Here is a 21366-nt window from a genome sequence, read left to right as displayed (position 1 = left end):
TTGTTGCGCTTACATGAAACTTAGCTCGTCTCTTTCGTGGTTAAAGTTTTCTTTTTTTAGTACTAGGAGCGGGGGGGGCAAAAGCTCTCGTAGCTGCTTGTGTTTATGTTTTCTTTCCCGCACATTGCGCGTCATTTGCGATTCTTATCTGCTGTCAAGCAAGTGACGCAAGCAAGACATGCGTGAAGGAAAGGAGTGGAGATTGAAAAAGAAAACGATAGAACACAAGGGACACCGACGCATACTGCGCGAGCATGCGAAGGGAGAAATAATAGATTGCGAGGAAAAAGTAACGGCACTCTGTCAACCAAGTGGGCGCTCTTATGCACCCGCGGCTTCGCTTGTCAAGCCGATCACGAGTTTTCTTTCCGCTCCAAAAAACGCTTATAACATACACGCACGCACACACAAAAATAAAGGCCGGGAAAGAACGTGCGACGGGACAAATGCGTTTTGTATGAAAAACGTTATGAAGCGTTTTCCTCTTGTACATTCTTCCGTGCCCCCTCGTTTTCAGGAAGGAAAGAACGGCCTCGAGACGGGACGGAGAAGGGAACAAGATGGCAGAGGTCGTTTCAGTGTCGCGGTGCCGTGGTCGCGGCTGCCTCTTACCGCACGATCATTCTGCGTTTGGTTTAGCTTTTGTCGCAGTTTTCTTTGTTGTTTCGCGACAGCAATGGAGCCGCCGGCATTTCTCGAGCGGGTCTCTCGGCGTGGTCGAACGACGCCACTGCTGCTTTCGCACTTTGCGCCCTCTCGCGACGCGTTCTCGAATCGCACGGTGCGATGGCCTGAGATCGACCGTTCAGAGCGGTCATCTCGGCCTCACCTGCTCCCCTCCAGGGAAAGTTAGCTCTTTTCTCAGGCAACTCACGGCCACCAATAATCGACACGATCGCTATTGCGTATAGAGTGAAATGCAAAAACGCCCGTGTGCTTGCGTTGTAGTGCACGTTAAAGAACCCCAGGTGGTCAAAATTAATCCGGAGCCCTCCACTACGGCGTGCCTCATAATCAGAACTGGTTTTGTCACGTAAAACCCCAGAAAGATGAAGATTGTGTAGAGTGAGAAATACGCAAGATCACTTACGTAATGCTTTCTGCGTTCCCTATGCATAAAAATGCCCGCATTCCCCATCACACCTACATTCAATAACATGGTATGTAGTATGGGAAAAACGGGTTTTTTATATAGGATTCTACATCTTTCATGTCGGGTTCTTAGGATACCGGAGATCGGGTTTTCCAATACGGTTTGCACGCGCTTTGGGGCCGCGAAAGCAGTCCTCAAATCCGCTTTAAATTTACTTGGAAATTCCTTTGAGTGCCAACGTATTCTTGGACCTGGAAGCAATGCTGCTAGTGCTTGGCGAGCAGCGGAGCTGCTATCAGTCATCACACGGGGCACGAGCCTGAACCATGATACCCTATAGTTTCTTGTTAGCGCATGTGCCTGTTCGTGTCTACTGTGTTTGAGTGGATAATTTCATGCATCAACTTCGTCATCTGGCGTAGCGTACTAGGCATGTGCCAAGGCAAAGATCTCCCGCAGACATTAAGAATCTCCCTCTCTCTGTCTGTCTCTCTTTCTCTCGACAACACGTGCGCACTAGTCCGCAAGGGTGCGTGCCAACAGGGTGGCTTTAGGTGGCGCCACACACTGCGGTTACACATTGTCTATTTATTTCCTCCGCGGTGGGGGAAAATCTCTTCTCCCGCATGCTGTTATGTTACCAAACTGCGATGATTCGTCAGGCGTCGGATGCTGTCACTCGCAGTGACGGAGACAGCCAAGGAAACCACTGGCTGGTTGCTTGGATGAGAGCAAATGGTCGTGACAGCCTTTTGTTCGCAGGCGGCTGTTCCAGCGGCGCGAATAATGACGTTGTTTGCATGGAAGGACACCGAAGGCGAAACGCTGTATTGTTTTGGTTATAAGGGGAACAGGTGGAGCAGGCGTCTCTTAGCCGATGTGGGGAGCGCTTCGTCTGTATCAGTCTGCACGTCCCGTTCTTTGCGCTGTTATTCGTTTTTTAAGAGAAAGTAAGGATAAATTCGGGAATGGTTCTCTCTCGACCGCGTCAGCGAGGACGCCCAAAGCAAGACAGGAGTTTGGGAGCCTGAGAAGATGAACAAGAAGAACAAAGCGAGGCGTAACAATGGCGGGCATACGTAAACATTGTTACGTAAGCGTAATAAAATACCATGCATTCATAATGAGTACCTGCCTTTCCCGTCCCCCAGCGTAGGGTAGACACCGTTCTGGTTAACATCCGAGCCTTCTCCCTTTCTTTCTCCTTCTTCCTCTTGCCGAAAGCGTGTACACCAACACCTGAATATATGCTTGTTGTCCTGCCTTTTATATGAGCAAGACAAAGACGCGCGCGCGCGCGCGAGTGTGTGTGTGTGCGTGTGCGTGTGTGTGTGTGTGCGTGTGTGTGTGTGCGTGTGTGTGTGTGTGTGTGTCTGTGCGTGCGTGCGTGTGTGTGCGTGTGTGTGTGTGCTTGCGCGCGCATGTGCGTCTGTGTGTGCTTGCGCGCGCATGTTCGTCTGTGTGTGCTCGCGCGCGCATGTGCGTCTGTGTGTGCGTGTGTGTGTGTGTGTGTGCGTATGTGCGTGTGTGTGCGTGTGTGCGTGCGTGTGCATGCGCGCGTTTCTGATAGGTTTGCGGCGTATATGGAATGAACACGTGCCGAAATGTGCGCGAGGCAAAAACCTTTTTCTTGCGTTCTTGCATTAAGCTCTTGCTCTGATTTGGGCGTAGTTCCACAGAAAGAAAAATTATTAGGGATCCCTTATGCTACAACTATAAGACGGCTTGAAAGCGAAACCCCGAGCGCCGCTAACTCACTGACACGACGACCACTTTTTTCGCTGAGTCGTCGTCACTCTGAAACCCCAAATGGCAGTCATTTTTGCAAGTCATAATGTGTTTGGCAAGTCATTCTTCCTATGATTCACCAAACTCAAACCGTGAGTCAGCACTTTTTTTTTGCTGAGCCACTCTTACTTGGACCCTCAAATCTCACATATACTTTTTGCAAGTCACTCCACCACTCTATAACCCCTTGATTCACTCTTAATTCACACTTCCTTCACTATTGATTCACCCTACCACTGCTTCGTTTATCTTCATTCACTCTACCTCCATTTCAGGTTTACTTCCATCACACTTGGTTTGCTCTATTGCTCCAAATTTCCCATTTTTATCACTCTTGATTGACCCCGTCACCACTTGATTAACCTTCATTCACTCTTAATTGACTCTCATTTACTCTTCATTATCTTAGCTCACTCTATCTCATCATTACCTTTCGTTTGACTCCTATCACCCAATAACCCCTTCAATTCGCCATCAATTCACTCTTAATTCTCCTCATTCACCTCTCTGTATACCCATTATCACTTCAGTTCACTTGCTAATCATTCTTCCACCCTTAATCGTGGTGTTGTGCGCATTATCGCTCCTTATCCTAAAAGGACCATTTCGTGTCGACGACGCGGTTTTTATACGGCCTTGAAGGAGACCTCACCATGAGACAAATAAGGCTTTCGCCTTAATAATTGAACTGAGTTGTGGGGTTTTACGTGGGGGGCTCCGGATTAATTTTGACCACCAGATCTTTAACGTGCCCCCAATACACGTGACATGGGTGTTTTTTGCATTTCGTCCCCCCCCCCCCTCGAAATGCGGCCGTCGCGGCCGGGATTTGATCCTGTGATACAGAAAGAATTTAGAAACAGTGTGTCCAGGCGGCTTAGCAAACACCGAAACACAAACCCCATTGTAGGCCCTTTGTGTGTTTTTGCATGCCCGGCAGACTGTGTTCGCTAAGCTTGGGTTGGGTCCCCTATTTCTAAACCTCACTAATAAAAAAAAGGATGAACATGCCATGCAAAGGTATAGTGATTAATAAGTTATTCACACGAAAAACGTGGCTGCTTCCTCACTTCCGCAGTTTCACGGTGATTGAGCGTCTGTTGCACGCACTCGTCTGCGTTCTCCATCTGGGGTTCACTCACGAAGCCACTAGAATTTCCACATCTGATTACGGTGGAAGAGCTTTTCGTGAAGTGTAAACTGCGCAAAACCCAATGACGTGCACGCAGTTGCTCTTGAAACGAATGGCCTACGTGAAGGAGGTGAAACAGCGATGGAGAGGGGCGACACGCCGTCTTTGGCTTTGACACGCTTTCGCTGTGGGCCTGCTGCGCTGTCCAAGCGGCGCTGTGGAAACGCTGGCGAACAGAATCCCTCATGCCGCGCATTTGAGAGCGCAGCTCCCCAGTTCCTGCGGCGAGCGGCGGTGGCGTATGCGAGCGAACGAGCACAACGAAAGGTGAAAGCGAACGCGGATCGCAGCGGGGGATAAAATACGCGAGGAGGAAAGCGGAGAGAAGGGTGCAGCGGAACCATGAAGGCGGAAAGCGGAGGAGGGTGGTATGGCGAAAGCGTGAGAAGAAAAGCGTAGTGCGGTGACGATCGCCACGAGAGGGAGTCACAATAGTCGCGCAGATTTGTCGGCTGTGGCTGTTGCGAATCGCGCCCGTGCGTCACTCACGCGCTGCCTCTCGCGATCTCCGGAATAGCGAGGCAGTCGCGCCACACTTCGCCCCGTTTGCAACGTGCTGCCCGAGACACATTATCCGTGCCAGCCAATATGTCGCGAAATGAAAACACGTATACAGCTGCGCTCAAATTTCGCATTAGGGAGTATCGTAATCGTCGGTGATTTGTTTTTTTTTTGTTTGTTTTGTTTTGGTTCGTGCAGTAGAATACCGACCTGCTGCTAGTGAGTGCGTAGAGCGCTGGTGTATATGTAGATCTGAGCTGCAATGCGGTGGGACTTACGGGTAAGTTACGCGGTTCATCCCCAAAGACGGAAAATGCTGTCCCAAATATACGTACGCGAAGAGCGAGAAGTAGTAGACGCAGTTTCACCCCTTTTACGCCTTTGAGTACAACTTACCCTGGTATTCAGGAACGCATATTACCTCGAAGTCCATTTTCGACTTGGTATAAGTGACGCCTGTCGTGAACATGCCGAAGGAAACGCAATGAACGTCCTCGGCACGTTAACGCCAGGCATATGTAGACCAAGTCAAGCATAGGCTTCAAGTTAAGACGCATATCTTAATACGGGGGTTGAGCACCGCGACGTCAAGCAGCAATGAACCGTTGCGATGCCTTTTCATTTGCTTCACCCGCAGCAACTCATAACAGTAGCACCCTGAGAAATTATGCGACGTACTAATCAAGCTAATAAATGGACACCCGCCGTGGTGAGTCAGCGGCTATGGCGTTCTTCTGCTGAGCACGAGGTCAATCAATAAATCATTTTATTTCCGTCCATTTCAGTAAACAGAAGGTAGAGCGGTGATTAAAAGCTGTCATTTGGCAACTTGACGAGCCCGCAGCCCCTATTAAATGGAGTCATGGCAACACAAACACATGAATACTGATTATTACAACAAGACAGAAGTGCCAAAATAACTAAGGTGCTGGAGCACTATAACGTAAAATGATTCCAAACTGTTTTGATTCCAATTTCTGCAATCAGCCTCCACGATTGGTCAAAACATTTTCATGCCACTCCCAACTTCGCCTGTCTGTCACGCGACGTCACGAAAACCGCGATAGCTCCCCATCTGATATAACGTGTACACATTGATTATGCATGATTGAACCACACAAAAAATAATCATTCCTGATTCGACGCCTTATCACCATTAGCCCTCTGCTATTGTTCCAATGTATTGTGGCTACGCCTACTTCGCCTGTCTGTCACGCGACGTCACAAAACCGCGAAAACTCACCACGTCAAAGTGACGTGTCGCGAAAAAAATGCATTAATACGCCGAACAAAACTGAAAATTTTTCTGAATAGCCACAGACTGCCCCGTTCCGAAAGGAATGGAAGATGGCTGCCCGCCAATCGCTCAGGCCCTCGCTACTCGCACCTGCCGGTGAGCATGTATTTATTTGCGCGTGATAAACCTTTTTTGCGTGGCAGTAAAACGTTATCGAGCCCTTTCGGCACGCATACGACATCGCCCTGCCGACTCTTCCTTGCTGAGGCTCTGTTTTAGCGGCCTTCTTATCCTTCCGTTGCACACCGCCGCGATTTTCGACCAGCCACCGCAAGCTAAGTAGGGCGAAGTGGACCAATCGGAGAAGCCGGCACCACCCTCTTCATGCGGTTATCTATTTTCACTGTGCTGGCTCGGCCCCATCGCAACCATCTTCGCCACAGCGTGTTCCTCGCCTCTTGTCGGGCAATTAGATAAGAAAAACCGCTGAGTGTAGACAATGTTATTGGTTTTGAAAGCGAACGAAGGTGACCTCGCATAAACGAGGAGAGTGTTTGATTGGGTTGTTCAGACAATGCTGCGGATCACCGCCCGATGCTTGCGTCGGTGGTTACGTAAATTTGACGTCAGGAGTTTGGAATCAAAACAGTTTGGAATCATTTTACGTTATAGCGCCCCTGGTTTGAATTCCCGGTGACGACAGGCGTACTTCGATGGGGGTGGTATGCAATAACGCTTGCGGATTTTTCTTGTGGTGCCGTATAAAAAATCCCAGGTGGTGAAAATTAATCCAGCGCCCCCGTTTCCCCCATAGTCCACTGTGCAGCTTGGAGACGATAAGCCTGCGCTTTTTGTTATTATTATGTTTTAATAAATGCACGAAAATGGCTGTTGGCACGGTCACTGACAACTGGATTACTATTACGTGTTGATACGTGTTGAATGGGTGTAGCACGTGCCGCTGTTATACGGTCGACCACAATCAAGCTTCTGCGGCAAATGCAGTATTTCCGACAGAGACAATTCGTAAATTCCGCGATTAGGTTCTATGCGTTTGTGCACGAAGGAATATCGCTGAGAGCGAGAGAACGGCGCGGGCGCTGTTGTTTTGCCGCTTTACCGTTCATCTGCTCACAGCAACGTTTAATGTGGAGGCGATAGGTTAATTTCTTATCCCCATTCCCGTGACTGCATGCTGTAACTGGCTGCCGGTACCATGCCAACCGGTTTCGTTTCGCTTGTCTTGTCATCTCGGTAACCTGGGGCGCGATCTTGTACGCGTTCCAAAATGGAACGGAGGCGTTCCGTTCCATCGAGCCGCACACGATTGGTCAATTTCAACCGCGACGTTCAAATTGACCAATCGTGTGCGGCTCGATGGAACGGAACGCCTCCGCTCCATTTTGGAACGCGTACAAGATCGCGCCCCTGCTTTGCAGACGGTGTGTGTAGTTCCATGAGCACCTCTGCCCATTTGACCAGTCGTTAGAAACTCACTTCAGAACTTGTAGTTTATCGTGCGTGGCAGTCCTGAATTTTTTTAAAAAACAAACAAACAAAAAAAAAAACAGCGCCAACGACAGCTTCAGAGACGTGACACTGTTCTTTGTTCCCGCTTTCCACAAGGCCATAGCCAAGAACGGGGCGCCTTTTCGACGAGCCGTGACACATTCTGTCTTAGCCGCGATGATTGAGACATATTTTCAAGTCGTTTAACGCTCAAGATGGTTCAAAAATTAAGCCTGAAAATACGAACAAAGCGAGCGAAGCGGGTTCTACATCCCTTTGACAGTGAAACCCAATGCGCCTATATACAGTTTTTGTTTTCTTTAGCTCCACCAAATTTTGAAAATGTACCCGTGGCAGACAGCACAATTCTAACCCTTGATCTAAATTACTCGATGAGGTGGCCATTACGTCTATGAGAAATCAAAATGCTTAATTGAATACTTAACATAAATAATATTATCAACTTCTTAAAGTAATTACTTTACTGCCCATATTTCAACCCAGGAATTGTAGGTAGCGAGTGTGCAAGGCATATCGACTTTGAATGAATTTTCAAGGCTGCGCCAGTTACGAGATATCAACTTCGAATTGAATTCTTAGGTTTTGTGTGCCAAATCCGCGATTTGATTGAGGCACGCCGTAGGGCGGGACACTCTAGATTACTTTTGACCCCCAGGGAATCTTTTACTTGCCCCAATATTAACTTTCAAAGTGTCCGATAAGTATGCATTGACGTTCGAGTTACTTTAGGGCTTCAATGCATAAAACAGCGTTTTCTTAAAAAAGTAAGTGGAAGAAGAGTGCCTTTTTACGCAAGTTTGACGGCGCATATCTCGAAACAGCTGCCATCCTCAGAATTCGTTCCAAGTCGACAAGCCTTGCATACTCACAAGCTACAATTCGTAGTCTGAAATATGTGCCGTAATGTAATGAATCAGAAACTTAATTAACGTAATTATGTAAATATTCAATTAAGCATTTTTATTTCTCGTAGAAGTATAATGGCCGCCTCGTCGAGTAACTTATATCTATAGGGTTAGGATTGTGCTATCTACCACAGGTAATATCTTAAAATTTGGTAAAACTAAACAAAAAAAGACAAGTCCTATACCCAGCTAACTCTTGTTCTCGCCACCAGGTTGCGTCATGGTGCCCCCAAAACTCCAGGGTAACAGGCCTTCATACCCGGCGCTACCGATCTGTTGTTTCGTGCCGGCGAAGCAGAAAATAAAACGGGAGCGTACACGCAAGTGTGCAGTTGAGTGGCGTCGTGGGCTTCTTTCACCACGCTAAACCAGTGTATTGGACATGCATACGTCCCGCTTAGGACGTACAACAGAAAGTTTCAGTCTTTCCGTCTACATTCTGCATTTTAGAGATTACTGAAACACCAGAGACGTGGACGGCAGCAGCAGTGCAGCTAACGACATCGTGTAGCGGTTTCTTCAACCACAACGCACTATGGAAACATTTTTGCGCTGCATACTGTTATTGTCGAAGGAAAGGAGCCACCATACATTAATGATGATGTTGCTTTAATAATTATGACGCATTTACAGCACCTCAGTTCCACATGTAGCCAGTGATTGTAATAAATACTTTTTGCTACCTTATTTGAACTTGGCTTCGATGGCACCACCAGCGCTGCTGCTCGCCGTCTACGCGATAACTAGTTTAATATTCCGTAAAAGGTAGAACGTTGACGACAATTCTAAATCTCTCGAATGCCTACTCCTGTCAGTTGAATGACAGACCGGCAATTTTACACACATGGTGTTCACAGGAACTGTCCTGGTAAAGGGGCGGGGAATGTCATCTATCCGAATGTTTTTCTTCACGCAACCTGGTAGGTTCAAAGCGCGGGTTTATATAAGCGTGTTGAACAGCTGTCTGTATGTGTGTTTCACGGTGGATTATTGGGGTACTGACATACAAAAGTATCGAGAGTCGACACTGCCTGCAAAAGCTATCATTTTAAAATATAACCATTACCTTATTCATCTCATTCCCCATCCCACACCCCGCCTCCAGTGTCTAAGACCTGCGTCTAGTTTGACTGTGGCGGGACAAGTACGTCGGCTTAGCAAGCGTACCAGTGTTCCAGTGCGTCTATATGCTAAGTCCGGACGTGGGGAAATCCCTGCGCAAGCGATAAAGAGTATTGTGGTGCAAGACCCAATGACGCGAAGCATCGACGAAAGGCTGAGGAAACCTAAGTGGCTTGGACATGCGCTGCCAACAGTAGCATTGTCTCTCTCATCTTGTTGGCTATTTTAGAGAGAAAGTAAGAGGCACATTGCAGTTCGCACAAGAATTTAGTGCCACCGTTAAGCACAACCGACCCAAATGCTAGGGCTGCAATTCCTCGTGTTTACTTCCAGTCGGTGTGTTCATTGTCTGGGTGTACGATGCAGATGCATCACTTTGCTCTGCCAAGAATCTGCAGCTGAGTCTCCTAGCCTCCCGTGAATGTATACTTGGATGGTTGTCAAAATAAAAAAAGGGGTCAAGGCCACACTTGTTACTTCTAAGATGATGTGATCTGGTGTATTACAAAACGAGCCGTAAATTTAACAGCTCTGTGTCTCGTTGCGGTGTTCTTGACAGCGCTTCTCACAAATGGTGGTATCGCATGTCTGTACTGGGCCTGCCGCGCCAAGCCACGCTAGCGAGACCATGCCGATGCTTCGCGTGTGTTTTGCGAAGCCAGGCGACTAACTTTGAATACACAATGGCGCAGACTGACGTGCGTGCTGACAATATCCCCGCCCCGAAGTCACCGCTTATTCACAGGCCTGCTCCCAAAAGCAGCTCCCTGCCTGAACATTCTGAAAAGCGAGATCGGCTAGCAGCCCCCTAAAGCGCTATGTGCCAAGTCCACGACGGGAAGCCGTAACAATGTCCGCTGTGCACTGCAGACGCCGCTCCTTTGTTAACCTGCCCGAGGCACGCCCTGTCGTTGTTTTTATTCCTCGCAGCAGATACTGTGAGCGTCATGGAGGCAGAGAAAGAGGTAAACGACATCGATTTTGAGCGCCGCCGGGCGTGAATGCAGCGGGCGCCTCAGACATGCGTGACACTGACGAAGATAAACTGTCTGCTCGGAGCGATGCACCTTGAAAATTCCGGTAAACATCGCTTAACGTATTTTTCTGTTGCTGCTGCTGCTGCTGCTGCAGTGACGTAGCTTATTGTCTGTGCACTATATATGCGGTTGTCAACGAAATATATATAGTATTATAGTATTTTACGAGTTTTTCACGAAATAAGCAGCATCCATTATTTTCGCAAGAACGTATACGTTTGCGGCAACTGACGCAAACTTGAAACATATGAAGCCAGTCACGTCTTTCAGGCACGGAGCTTATCTACAACACGTGTGCGCTTGTCTGGAAGTTATCTGTACGTGCGGGATATTTTATCCTTTTATTTCTCCTGAATCTAAGGTAAATGAAGAGACGTAAATATTTCTAGTGGTAAGAAAGAAAGAAATTTAAGCCGACGCGTTGCAGGCCAGCGCACCAATCTTTCTTTTTTTTTTTTAATCATTGGATTTCACGTGCCCAAAACCACAACCTTATTATGAGGCACGCCGTAGTGGGGCACTCCGGAATAACCTGAAACACCTCGGGTTCTTTAACGTGCACCTAAATCTAACTACACGGCTGTTTTCGCATTTCACCCCCATCGAAATGCGACCGTCGTGGCCGGGATTTAAGCCTTTCACTGCCAAGTTTTTTTTTTTTCTGACTGCTCCTCACCCCCTGCCGGGTATTTTTTTTTTTTCATGTTGGTTCAGTGGAAATTGCACACCATGGTACTCCACATGACATGTAAAGATATTTCGTCAGAATTCATCAACCGTTCTTGAATTTATTCGTCCGTCAAAGCGCGGACGCGCGTGGCGCGGTGACTCGCCATGGCTGCTGCGCTCTGCCGAGACGAAGTGACGCGGGTGTAAACACATGCGCTCCATCTGTTGTCTTAAATTTAATTTACAAGTTCTATGTGTTTAGTTGACCTCTCCATAAATGGCGGGACATGAACGGATTTTTTTTTTTTTTTTTTGCACGAGTTGTCTCGGGAGTGGCAGGGAGTGAGATTAAAAAGCAACACGAGTATACTCGGGAGTAGCAGAGGGTGCGCGAGGGTGGTTTCACGAGTTATCTCGGTAGTGGCAGTTAAAGGGTTAAACCCGCGACCTCACGTGCTTAGCAGCTCAACACCATAGCCACTAAACAACCAGAGCGGGTCCACCAATCTTTTTTCTAAGAGACAGAAATTGGAGCCGTGATTTAGAAAGTACATTCCGCCCACAGACCCGGGCCTCAACACGACTTTCGAAGTAGCCAATTCGCGCTAAGACACAAAGTAGTGGTGAACTATAGTCAGTAATTGAGAGGAAACACAAATTACGTGCCCGTACCAGAAGCGAAGATTCGAGTTCGTGTTTCGCTTAGCGTATATATTTGACCTATGGTTGGTGAAACCGCTCGGTGACAGAGACAGGTACGGCTGAGCTCGTTTTTGTTACCGTTTTTTTAATATTAACAGCAACATTAGAAATAATTTTGCGTATTTGGATACAAGCCGCACGCCCCGCGCTCCTATAATCTGTACTACGTATATATATATATGTATATATAGCCACTGGGAAATAACAATTTATGCTGGAGCTTAAGAAATTGTAGTATGAGTTTTTCTGCGTAAATATGGGTCAAAGTTAATTGGCAGTTCCATAAACGGCTTTAGTTCGATTCACCACTCCGTGTTTGTAGAGCCAATCTGACTGTAAAAAAACGATAGCGCTGCTTCGCATGATATTCATTTCGGCACGAGAAAGCTGTTTAACAAGTCCTCATTGGTTGCCTTTAAAATCTTGCCTTTACAAAGAACACGTTTCGTGAAACGTGTCTGTTTGCAGACTGAGGCCTATATAGTATGGCTGGTTGCTGATGTGCCAACTCTGTGTGATTTTACGCCAAAAATTTTCGCTTATCTGGAGCGAGAGAGCAAATTTTTGCCAGAGAGGAGTGACGTGTACACGCAAGACTCTATCGGCTCAAATTTCAGTGCTTGCTCAGTTAACCCACTTCTCGCTTTTCTTGCTTAAAGCCACGCCGCTTATGGGGAACGAGCACCCTTTCACACAAAATGCTTCATTTCGCGATGTCAGAAGGCCTCCCATCTACGCAAATAATTTGACAGTTGCAGTGTTTCCGTCCGCGCCCACACATCTCCGAGTGCGTCAACTGCCGTAAGCCTTGATGGCGAGAGAATGCTTTGACATTTATACAGAAAATCGCTTATCCGTGGGCGCTGTGTGGGCGGTCTTGTGTCCTACTGCATATTTGGTGGTCTGATGCAGAGAAACAGGAAACCGCAACTTTATATCTTGAGGAACCGCAGTGGGCTTGGTATTAAACTCGTCTTTGAGAGCTTCACGCGTCGACGACATGCAGACTGTGCGGTTTTCGTATCCGCTTGCTTGTGCAGTTTTGACTTTGCAAGGATTGATTTCCGGCCTTGTTGGTACTACATAATTGTAGGCCAGCGTTACGGCCATGATAATGAGTTGGGAAAAATAATCGCCCCAGTTTACGACCCTGTTGGACTACGAGGGAATTCATGGTGCAGTGCTCAGGGTTATAAACTGTGACGAATAAACGCGAAGAGCTTCCTGCTTTTCTTATTGGTTGAAGACGTCATTGATTGCGAGCCAGATTATTCTGAGTTGGATAATTTCGCTTCGCAGATTACGATGACCGAAAATTTGTCAGAAAGTAAGCATATAAGCCCATAAAAAAGTTCTGTTAGGTATTGGGACCATAGCGGTTTGTCGAATTAGGTAATAACCTAGTTATTAGCGCAGAAGCTTGGGAGTATATACTTAAGTCTGGCAAACACTGCATGGGGCAAACAGGATCATGTCTGAACGGCAGGCTTATAGAGAGCACTATAATAATGTTAACAAAGAACATGATTGCTGTTTAGCCGCACACTGCAGCACTTACGCTTGCTCATCTCTGTTTCATGATTACCTCGTTGTGTACAGGCATAAATAAAATTTTCCCCATTAATAATCGACTCCGCAACAATAGATAAGCTTGGAATCCATATACCGAGGAAGAACTCATTTCTTGCTAGCCCTTATTTTGCACGTGCTTGATATTTGTTTTGGGCATATAAACCCGTCACCAGGCTTCTAATAAACCGACGTGTTCGATATAGCTTTGACGTTACGGCCATGATAATGAGTTGGGAAAAATAATCGCCCCAGTTGACGACCCTGTTGGACTACCAGGGAATTCATGATGCAGTGCTCAGGGTTATAAACTGTGACGCGCAGGGAAGTTCCGAAGCGCCACCCCCCTCACCCCCCAACCGCCGTTTTCGACCGCCTTGGTAGGGAATCGAAGTTACAACGCCGTGCTCAGCAGCAGAGTTCCCTAGCCCCTAAGCCATTCTTCCACGTTTCACCAGGCCATGCTTGATTCGGCATCGAGGAGAGCGTACACGTGCGCAGCATTACGCACAGGAAACACGTTGCCGGCAGCGAGAAAACGCGCGGCCGGTCGCGCTCTATTGAATATGAAGCACACCGGAGTATATATCTGGAGTCGGCGAGCCAGACCGGCTGCTCGGGGAAGTCGGCTACGCCTCCAGGCGTTCCTCTCGGTTGTGTAAAGATGCCTTTACTGGCTCGGCGTAGGTTTTCGTTCATAAATGTTTCCCTATAGCTAACGGACTGCGCGTTGTCGACTTCACGGGTCTTACGATTCGCCGCGTGACCCCAAGCTCCCGGTATATATGCCCGTGTCGCCGCTTTCTCGTCCGGGTTTGCCGCAACTGTGAGCACAATGACGTAAAGTTGGTCGAGGTGGACGATGGACGAAGACGCTTACTTACGAGTGCCAGTCTCCGAGGTGGCGGGGCTTGCGCGACTCGCGAAGTGACGCAATGCAAAACGCTAAGTGGCACAGAAAAGCACGGTTATACCATTAAAGCTGTATAATCCATGATCAGAGACAAACGAAGCCGGTCGGCAGCCCGTCAGCTTCCCTAATAGGGTCACCGACGTTGAATTCTCCGATGATAATCCACGGACTAGGGTTCGCTGTCAATGTCGCTATCAAACAGGGTTGAGGGATACGAGTGTAAAAGCAAACAGTGTGTTTTTTTTTTCTTTTTAACCGTCTGGCAAGCATATCGGTTGTTATCATGAGGTGGCACTGGCTCTATGGTGTAGTTAAGTTTTTAACGAATAAACGCGAAGAGCTTCCTGCTTTTCTTATTGGTTGAAGACGTCATTGATTGGGAGCCAGATTATTCTGAGTTGGATAATTTCGCTTCAGAGATTACGATGACCGAAAAATTTGTTATAAAGTAAGCATATAAGACCATAAAAAAAAGTTCTCTTAGGTATTGGGACCGTAGCGGTTTGTCGATTATCCATAAATGATGAGTGAAAGATTAGTGAAATGAGGAAAGATGAGTGATGCGTTTAAGGTCGCTTTACAAATTCCTTGGAAGGTATGACTATATATAGTCATTTTACTGCTTATATAGTAGAACGTAAGCGTATTCTTGTTTTATCTCCGCTTTGGTCTAATACGTATGCTCTCCAGAGTGTCACCAGTAGATGCATGGTATCGCGTACTGATAAAGATTAATGAGCGCAAAATGAAGACGATGATCAGGTAGAACCACGTAAACCCGACAAACGCTGACATTCCAATTAGTTTGTTCTGTTTACTTGTTTCTACCTCAGTCCTCGCCTTCAATACGCGCTCATTAATCTTGATTAGCGCAATATGAGCCAACTATCGCCCAGTAACGCGTAATCGTAAGGTATGTATCCAAGCTCCGCCGATTGGGTATTCGGGTGCATAGTAACAGACACAGGGGAACTTTAAATAGTTTACGAGCAAAATTTGCGCGAGGATGTTATATTGTTTGGCGATTAACACTTTCTTTTTTAGGCTCACAAAAGTTACTTGAATCCCGTCACAATAACAACATGGGAGACCACAGCTTCATTTTACGCCACGCTTTTACGTCACACAGGGGTTGCACAGAGAGCCGCGTTTCGCGGTTCCACGTGCGTAATCAGGTAAATAATTCGACGCCAGTTATTTCGCTTTACATGGCCATTTCGAGATGTAGAAACACAAAAGTAGACCTTTATGACGATTGCCTTAAATTTGATAATGTAAACATGTGCTGTAAAGTTGGTAACTAGGAAGTGAATTAACCCTATAAGTTTATAATTAGTAAAATGGTTACATTCCTTGTTCTTGCAAACGATATCCGCCCACCTGGGCAAATAATTAATCTGTAGTAATAGAATTCGAGTAACTCTTGCAGGCTTTCCTTAAAAAAATGTGTTTGAAGTATAAAAGTCACAGACCTGCGCGGCACACGCAGCACAGTCAAAGCGTAAGCTCGTGGAGCGGCTCAAGAGTAGCTCCAATTTGGGCACCACGCACAACAGGGTCTTCGCGGCAGTCTGTTCGCCTCGTTTTGACGAGAACGACCTGAACTGTCCGTCCGGCGTCGACGGCGAGCTGCGGCTTGTAATGCTCTCTACACAGCAGTCTGCTGAGCCCGATCAAGCCTTACAACTGCAACTTGCATGTCGGGCACGCTGCGTTTGCAGGCATCTTAACTTAGCGGCAAAAGCACAGTGCATACAAAGGTAAGAGCCGTGTGCCGATCGCTTTCAAGATACGGTGCGCGCGACAACCCGCAACTGCGCAAAGTACAAGTACGCAGTTGATGGCAGAGTAGAAGCCACACCCCCTTCCTCCCGCGCTGCCTTCCCGCTTTCCTCCTTTCGCGTGGGAGAAAGTCGCCAGTTCCCCTTGCGCCCGGTCGCAAGATACGCATTTTGTGCCGCAGCTGAAAGCCGCCTCCCCTCTCTCCCTCCAATCCCCCCACGACCTTTCGCACGGCGGAAGACGTCGCGTTTGCTCTGCGCCGTGCGTTCGCTCTCCGTGAAAGCTCGCGTCCCTCGCGCGCTTTCACTCGCACATACAGCATACGGCACGCGGCGACGATTTTATCGCCCTTGGACTTTATATGGAACCTCACGGCGATGACGACGGCGACGCCAATGGCGAAATCCCCTTGGACTGTCCATATAATTGCTGTCGCCATAAAATAAAATTTCGCGCGGCCAGCGAAGCCGACTTCGAATTGAAAGGCGAAGTGCACATCTAGCTGTAACTTCCATATTGCTCACCAAGACTCCAAGCTGTATGGCGAAACCGATACGAAATTTAACTTTTTTCGCGACGTCCGCGCTGCGGAAACGTTTGTGGTCGCCTGCCCGTTATGTCGAACTCACTGATATTCTTCTTAACAAAGCACCCAGAAGCCAAGGTAAGGGCTTGTAAGCGTGAGTGATTTATGTGGACTCATCCCGTTTCCACTGTGCACGCTAGCCAACCGGCCTACAAAACCGAACGTCTGTCTGCTTAACCTTCCTGCACTTTCTTGTTTTTTTTTTTTCTTTCTGTCTCTCTATCTACGTAATTCTTGTTTAAAATTTTCGCTAGGTTGCGCATTTTGCGACTGTTTCTATTGTTATTATGACTAAAATGCTTATATGCACTCATTTTTACATGTTTCATGCTATTATTAACAAGTGGAAGCATTCCAACTTTGTACTCCGTACCTCATTATACGCGTTACCATGTAAAATATATCAAATTCCAGTAAACCAGTATCTATCAGTCCAACGGTTTATGTATATTCCAACGATGTCTAGCAATATTCAAAAGGGTAAGAGCATTTCGATAGCCCTTCTTATCCACGACGAAATTTGCCTATCTAAGTTATTTGCTTCCTTCCAGGGCACGCTCATATATTCCTGAACGAATACGGCCAGCTCAGGGAATGCTGATCAGCGACGACGGTTATATGGCAGCCGTGAAGATATGGGTGAAACTTTCGTAGCGCCCACAATAAACCCCAAAAGCATTCTTTCTCAGTAAATTAAATACATACATCAGTGATGACACGAAGCCCAAGTTGCGAAGTCTATTGTTCACCTTGGTGAGACAATAGTTTCCAAAGTTAAAATACCAGTAGGGCGCCACCAACCTGGGGCCAAATTCACTCTCTCCTATTGTCTGGCCAACTTCGCTAATACGCCCAACATCAGGATTGGCTTAAACTTGCTCTTACGAACAACCTTAGTGTAAGATCTGTTCGTGAATATGGGTCTTATTCAGCCGCTATAGTGTCCCGAGGACATCCGTCAACTTGAGCCACCTTCCAGCCTCGATCGCTCACATGCCCCCATATTATTGCGATAGCAAGTATACAGACACTCCAGGAAGTTTTTCGTCATCGCCGTCGCCGTGATGTTCCATATAAAGTCTAAGTGCAATAAGAATGAGCGGCCCGCAAGCCGTATGCGGCGGGTGCGAGGGTGAGCCGAGAAGGATGATGGCTTTATGCGTACCATCTTGCAGTGCGTCCTATGTTGCAGTTCATGTGATGAGCGCGCGCTAGGGGAGAAGAGCGCACGTGTCCTGCTTTAGCCCGTACATGGCGGTCCGCGCGGCAGCGCCCTTCTCTGTTTAGCGCACACCCGGCATGAGCGCCGCATGTCGGAGGTCATCTGCGGCGGGTTCCAAGGCGAAAAGCGAGCCGAGATTGCTGCTGGTTTCATGCGTGCTGTCTTTCAGCTCGCCTAGTGTTAGAGGTCGCATAATCTAAGTTTCGAAGACACGGTAAAGCAGAGCGGACGCACGAAGCGTTTGCTGGCCTCTACCGGCGCTCCTTATCACGCCAGCGTTGTTTGAGCGAGCGCTCGCGGTCATTGAGTGAGATAGGTTCATGTTTATCTGTGGGCACGGGACACCCTTCTTGCTTAGTTAGTAAGCGAATGGTTACTGCTTTCTCTGCGCCATATAAAACTACAAAAGTAGGAGCGTGACTTAGTGTTGTTGTCTTAGTACTTGGATAAAACACTATCAACGCTTGACTAAATTGCGGCTTCTTATTACTAATATTTCAAGTGAAAGATGGGGTACTACATGACGATACGTGGCTTCACCTACAAAATGCAGAATTTTGGCCACGGCGGCCGCATTTCTATGGGCGTGAAATGCAAAAACAACCCATGTACCCTGCATTGGGGGCACGTTAAAGATCCCCTGGTGGTCCAAATTAATCCGGGGTCCTTCAATACGGCATGCCTCATAATCAAATCGGGGTTTTGGCACGTAATACCCCACAATTTAAAGTGCATAATATAACACGCAGGTTAGAAAAAAAATTGTGAACGCAGTCGACAGGATTCGAACCTGTGCGGGGAGTCCCCAATGGATTTCTAGTCCATCGCCTTAACCGCTCGGCCACGACTGCCGCTGCGATCATTTGCACTGAGTCTGCGTTGTCACTACTCTGTACAAAACGAGTTGCAATTTCCTCCTCTTCTTTTACTTGTGTGCGCCGAGGTCACATATGCGAGTGACCTTTTAATTTTGCGCGAGGTCACAAAATAAGATGAAGAAGAAGAGGAAGAAGGCTTCGTTATACAGTTTTTAAAGCGAAAGAAGAGTATAACATCAGGCATTTTGATTTCTTGGCCCAAACACGCAACAGAGGGGCATTGTTCCGCTTTCTGTGGTCACGGAAGATGATTCAACCATCAATTAATGCAGACTCGCTTCTTCTCACACCAAATGAGATTACTGAGTTCTTCGAACAAATTGGCAATGGGCTTGAGAGCCTCTTTTCATCTTGCCTCCCTTGTCGACCTTTATTGCTTGGATCTGTTGACGATTTCGAGGAGGTATCATTACCAGAATTGGCCTCAGTGGTTTTAAGTTTGCCCGCTTCTGCCGCCGGTCCGGATGGGATTACGACCGCAATGATCAAAATTTTGAATAAGGAGTATCCCGATGACTTATTGGCTCTGGTTAGTCATTCTATATAAAAGGCTTGGATACCATTGCAATGGAAACTCGCTATGAAGTAATATTACTGCTCAAAAATCAAGGTAGCTGATATACACTGAAGAACATTCGGCATATTTCATTAATGTCAAACCTTGTTAATCTAATCGAAAGAATATTACATGTCCGAATCATGAAGTTCGTCAACACCAGAGAACTGCTGAGCCCTTTCCAAATTGGTTTTAGACCAGGCTTGTCCATCTGGTGTGCGCACGCTGACATAGAGAGTTGAATTCATCTTGCTCGGCAGCCAACGGCAAATGTGCTGCACTGGTCACGCTAGATATCGCCAAAGCTTATGACAATGTCGAGCATTCAATATTGTTGGAGAGAATGAACACTCAAGATCTTACCGAGTACTTTAGAAGATGGAAAGCCGAGTTGTTGAGGAGGAGGAGGAGGAGGAATAAACATTTATTGTGGAACCAGCACTTTAAGATGGCCGGGCCTAAGCCTCCCATGAGGGGACGTCGAGGGCTTGCCTCGCCGCCGCCTCACGGGCGTGCTGGGTCGCCCAGGTTTGGTCGTCGAGGGCGGAGCTCCGCAGAGCCTCACGCAACCTCGACGACAGGGTCGTGGTGTTAATGTGTGTGTACTGTGCTGGGCACTCCCACAGCATATGCGGAAGCGTAGCCGGGTGAGTGCCACAGCACCGGCAGTTGGAGGCATTGTAAACTTCAGGGAATATAAGGTGGAGGCGGGCGAGTGAAGGGTACGTATTTGTTTGTAGCAGACGCAGGGTGGTAGCCTGCGCCCGGCTGAACTTGACTTGTTGAGAAGCAGATATTTTTTTGTGTTAGAAATGGTATCACCTCTAGAAGGTTTAGACAGACCCGAGGTGCACCTCAAGGGGCCGTTTTGTCTCCCCTGTTTTTCAATATATTGTTACGCGAAGGACGGGTCAGTAGGACAAGCAACTATTTACAGGTTGTATTTACAACAGCGGTTGCAGCGCTGACCAGTTAGATTCACAGCGCGAGCCCAGCTCGTTCTTCCTCTTCTTTTCTCGAGTGATGACGCCCGCGCGCCTCGTTCAAACAATCATATACCACACGCGTGTAGCAATATTACTTAGTGATATCCCTTGTCATGCTGACGTAAACACATACTTTTACGCAGATGAAATTGCATGTTTTGCTTCTGCAGACGACATTCAGTCTCTATACAGAACACTTGAACAATGGCTGGAAAGAATTCACCTGTCTCTCAAGGTTAACAATAGTGCTGTGCTAAGGAGTCCAGTTTATCTAACTCCCTGTTATCAGAACAAATTCATCCCCCAAGTTGAATAAACCAAGTACCTTGGGGTGATTTATGACAGTAAACTCAATTGGCTACCCCATATTCAGTATGTTGCTAGAAAAGGGGGCCGTGCTCTCGGAATATTACGACGGCTGAGCAACAATCGGTCTGGAATGCGAAGAGACACACTGCTAATGATATTCAGCATGTATGTCAGGCCAGTATAAGAATTTGGGTGTGTTGTGTTCTCTGAAGGTGCCGCTTACAAAATTCGCCCCCTTGTTTTAATAGAACGGGATGCGCTCCGCCTCTTCCTTGGCCTCCCCAAATTCGCATCGAACGCTGTGCTGTACCTGGAAGCGCGAGTGCCTTCGTTAAGGGCTAGGATTTCGCCTACTAACAGTCCAAACCTCTCTGCGACTGCATGAATCATCTTTTAGAAGACACCAGACAGTGGTTATTAGTCAGTCAACTTTATTTTTAAAGTCCATTGGCTCCGTTTTCATACGCCACAGGTGGTTATTGCGCGGGTACTACTCGAGCCATTGAATGTTAAACTCTATAACTCCAGCAAAGTCTACTACCGTCTCTCTAGAAATTGTTTTTGATAACATCTACCCAAATAATAAAAACTTTATTCTTCGCGAATTCTCAATGACTTGATGGATGATCACATGAGTCATATTCAGACCAAAGCTATAATAGCTACAGATGCCTCACAGAGCAAAGAAAAGGAAGGTGTAGGAATTTTTTTCTCATTCGCTAGATTGGTTCTATTCTATCAGATTTCCTTATTTTACTCCTACCTACACAGTAGAATTCTTAGCTGTAT

The 21366-nt window shown here is 47.2% G+C and overlaps 1 protein-coding gene and 1 non-coding gene across 2 annotated transcripts in view; both read right to left on the bottom strand.

The window, feature by feature from the left end:
• Positions 1-21366, bottom strand: part of LOC119437249 (nose resistant to fluoxetine protein 6) — a 192620-nt gene that overhangs the window by 17664 nt on the left and 153590 nt on the right. The window lies entirely within an intron of this gene.
• Trnas-aga (transfer RNA serine (anticodon AGA)) lies at positions 18618-18699 on the bottom strand. The gene has a single exon. It is a non-coding gene; the product is annotated as a tRNA-Ser (tRNA).

The sequence above is a fragment of the Dermacentor silvarum genome, chromosome 1, assembly GCF_013339745.2.
Source record: "Dermacentor silvarum isolate Dsil-2018 chromosome 1, BIME_Dsil_1.4, whole genome shotgun sequence".
Taxonomy (NCBI): Eukaryota; Metazoa; Arthropoda; class Arachnida; order Ixodida; family Ixodidae; genus Dermacentor; species Dermacentor silvarum.
Note: the sequence above shows the minus strand (reverse complement) of the source record. Positions and strands in the feature narration are given on the sequence as shown.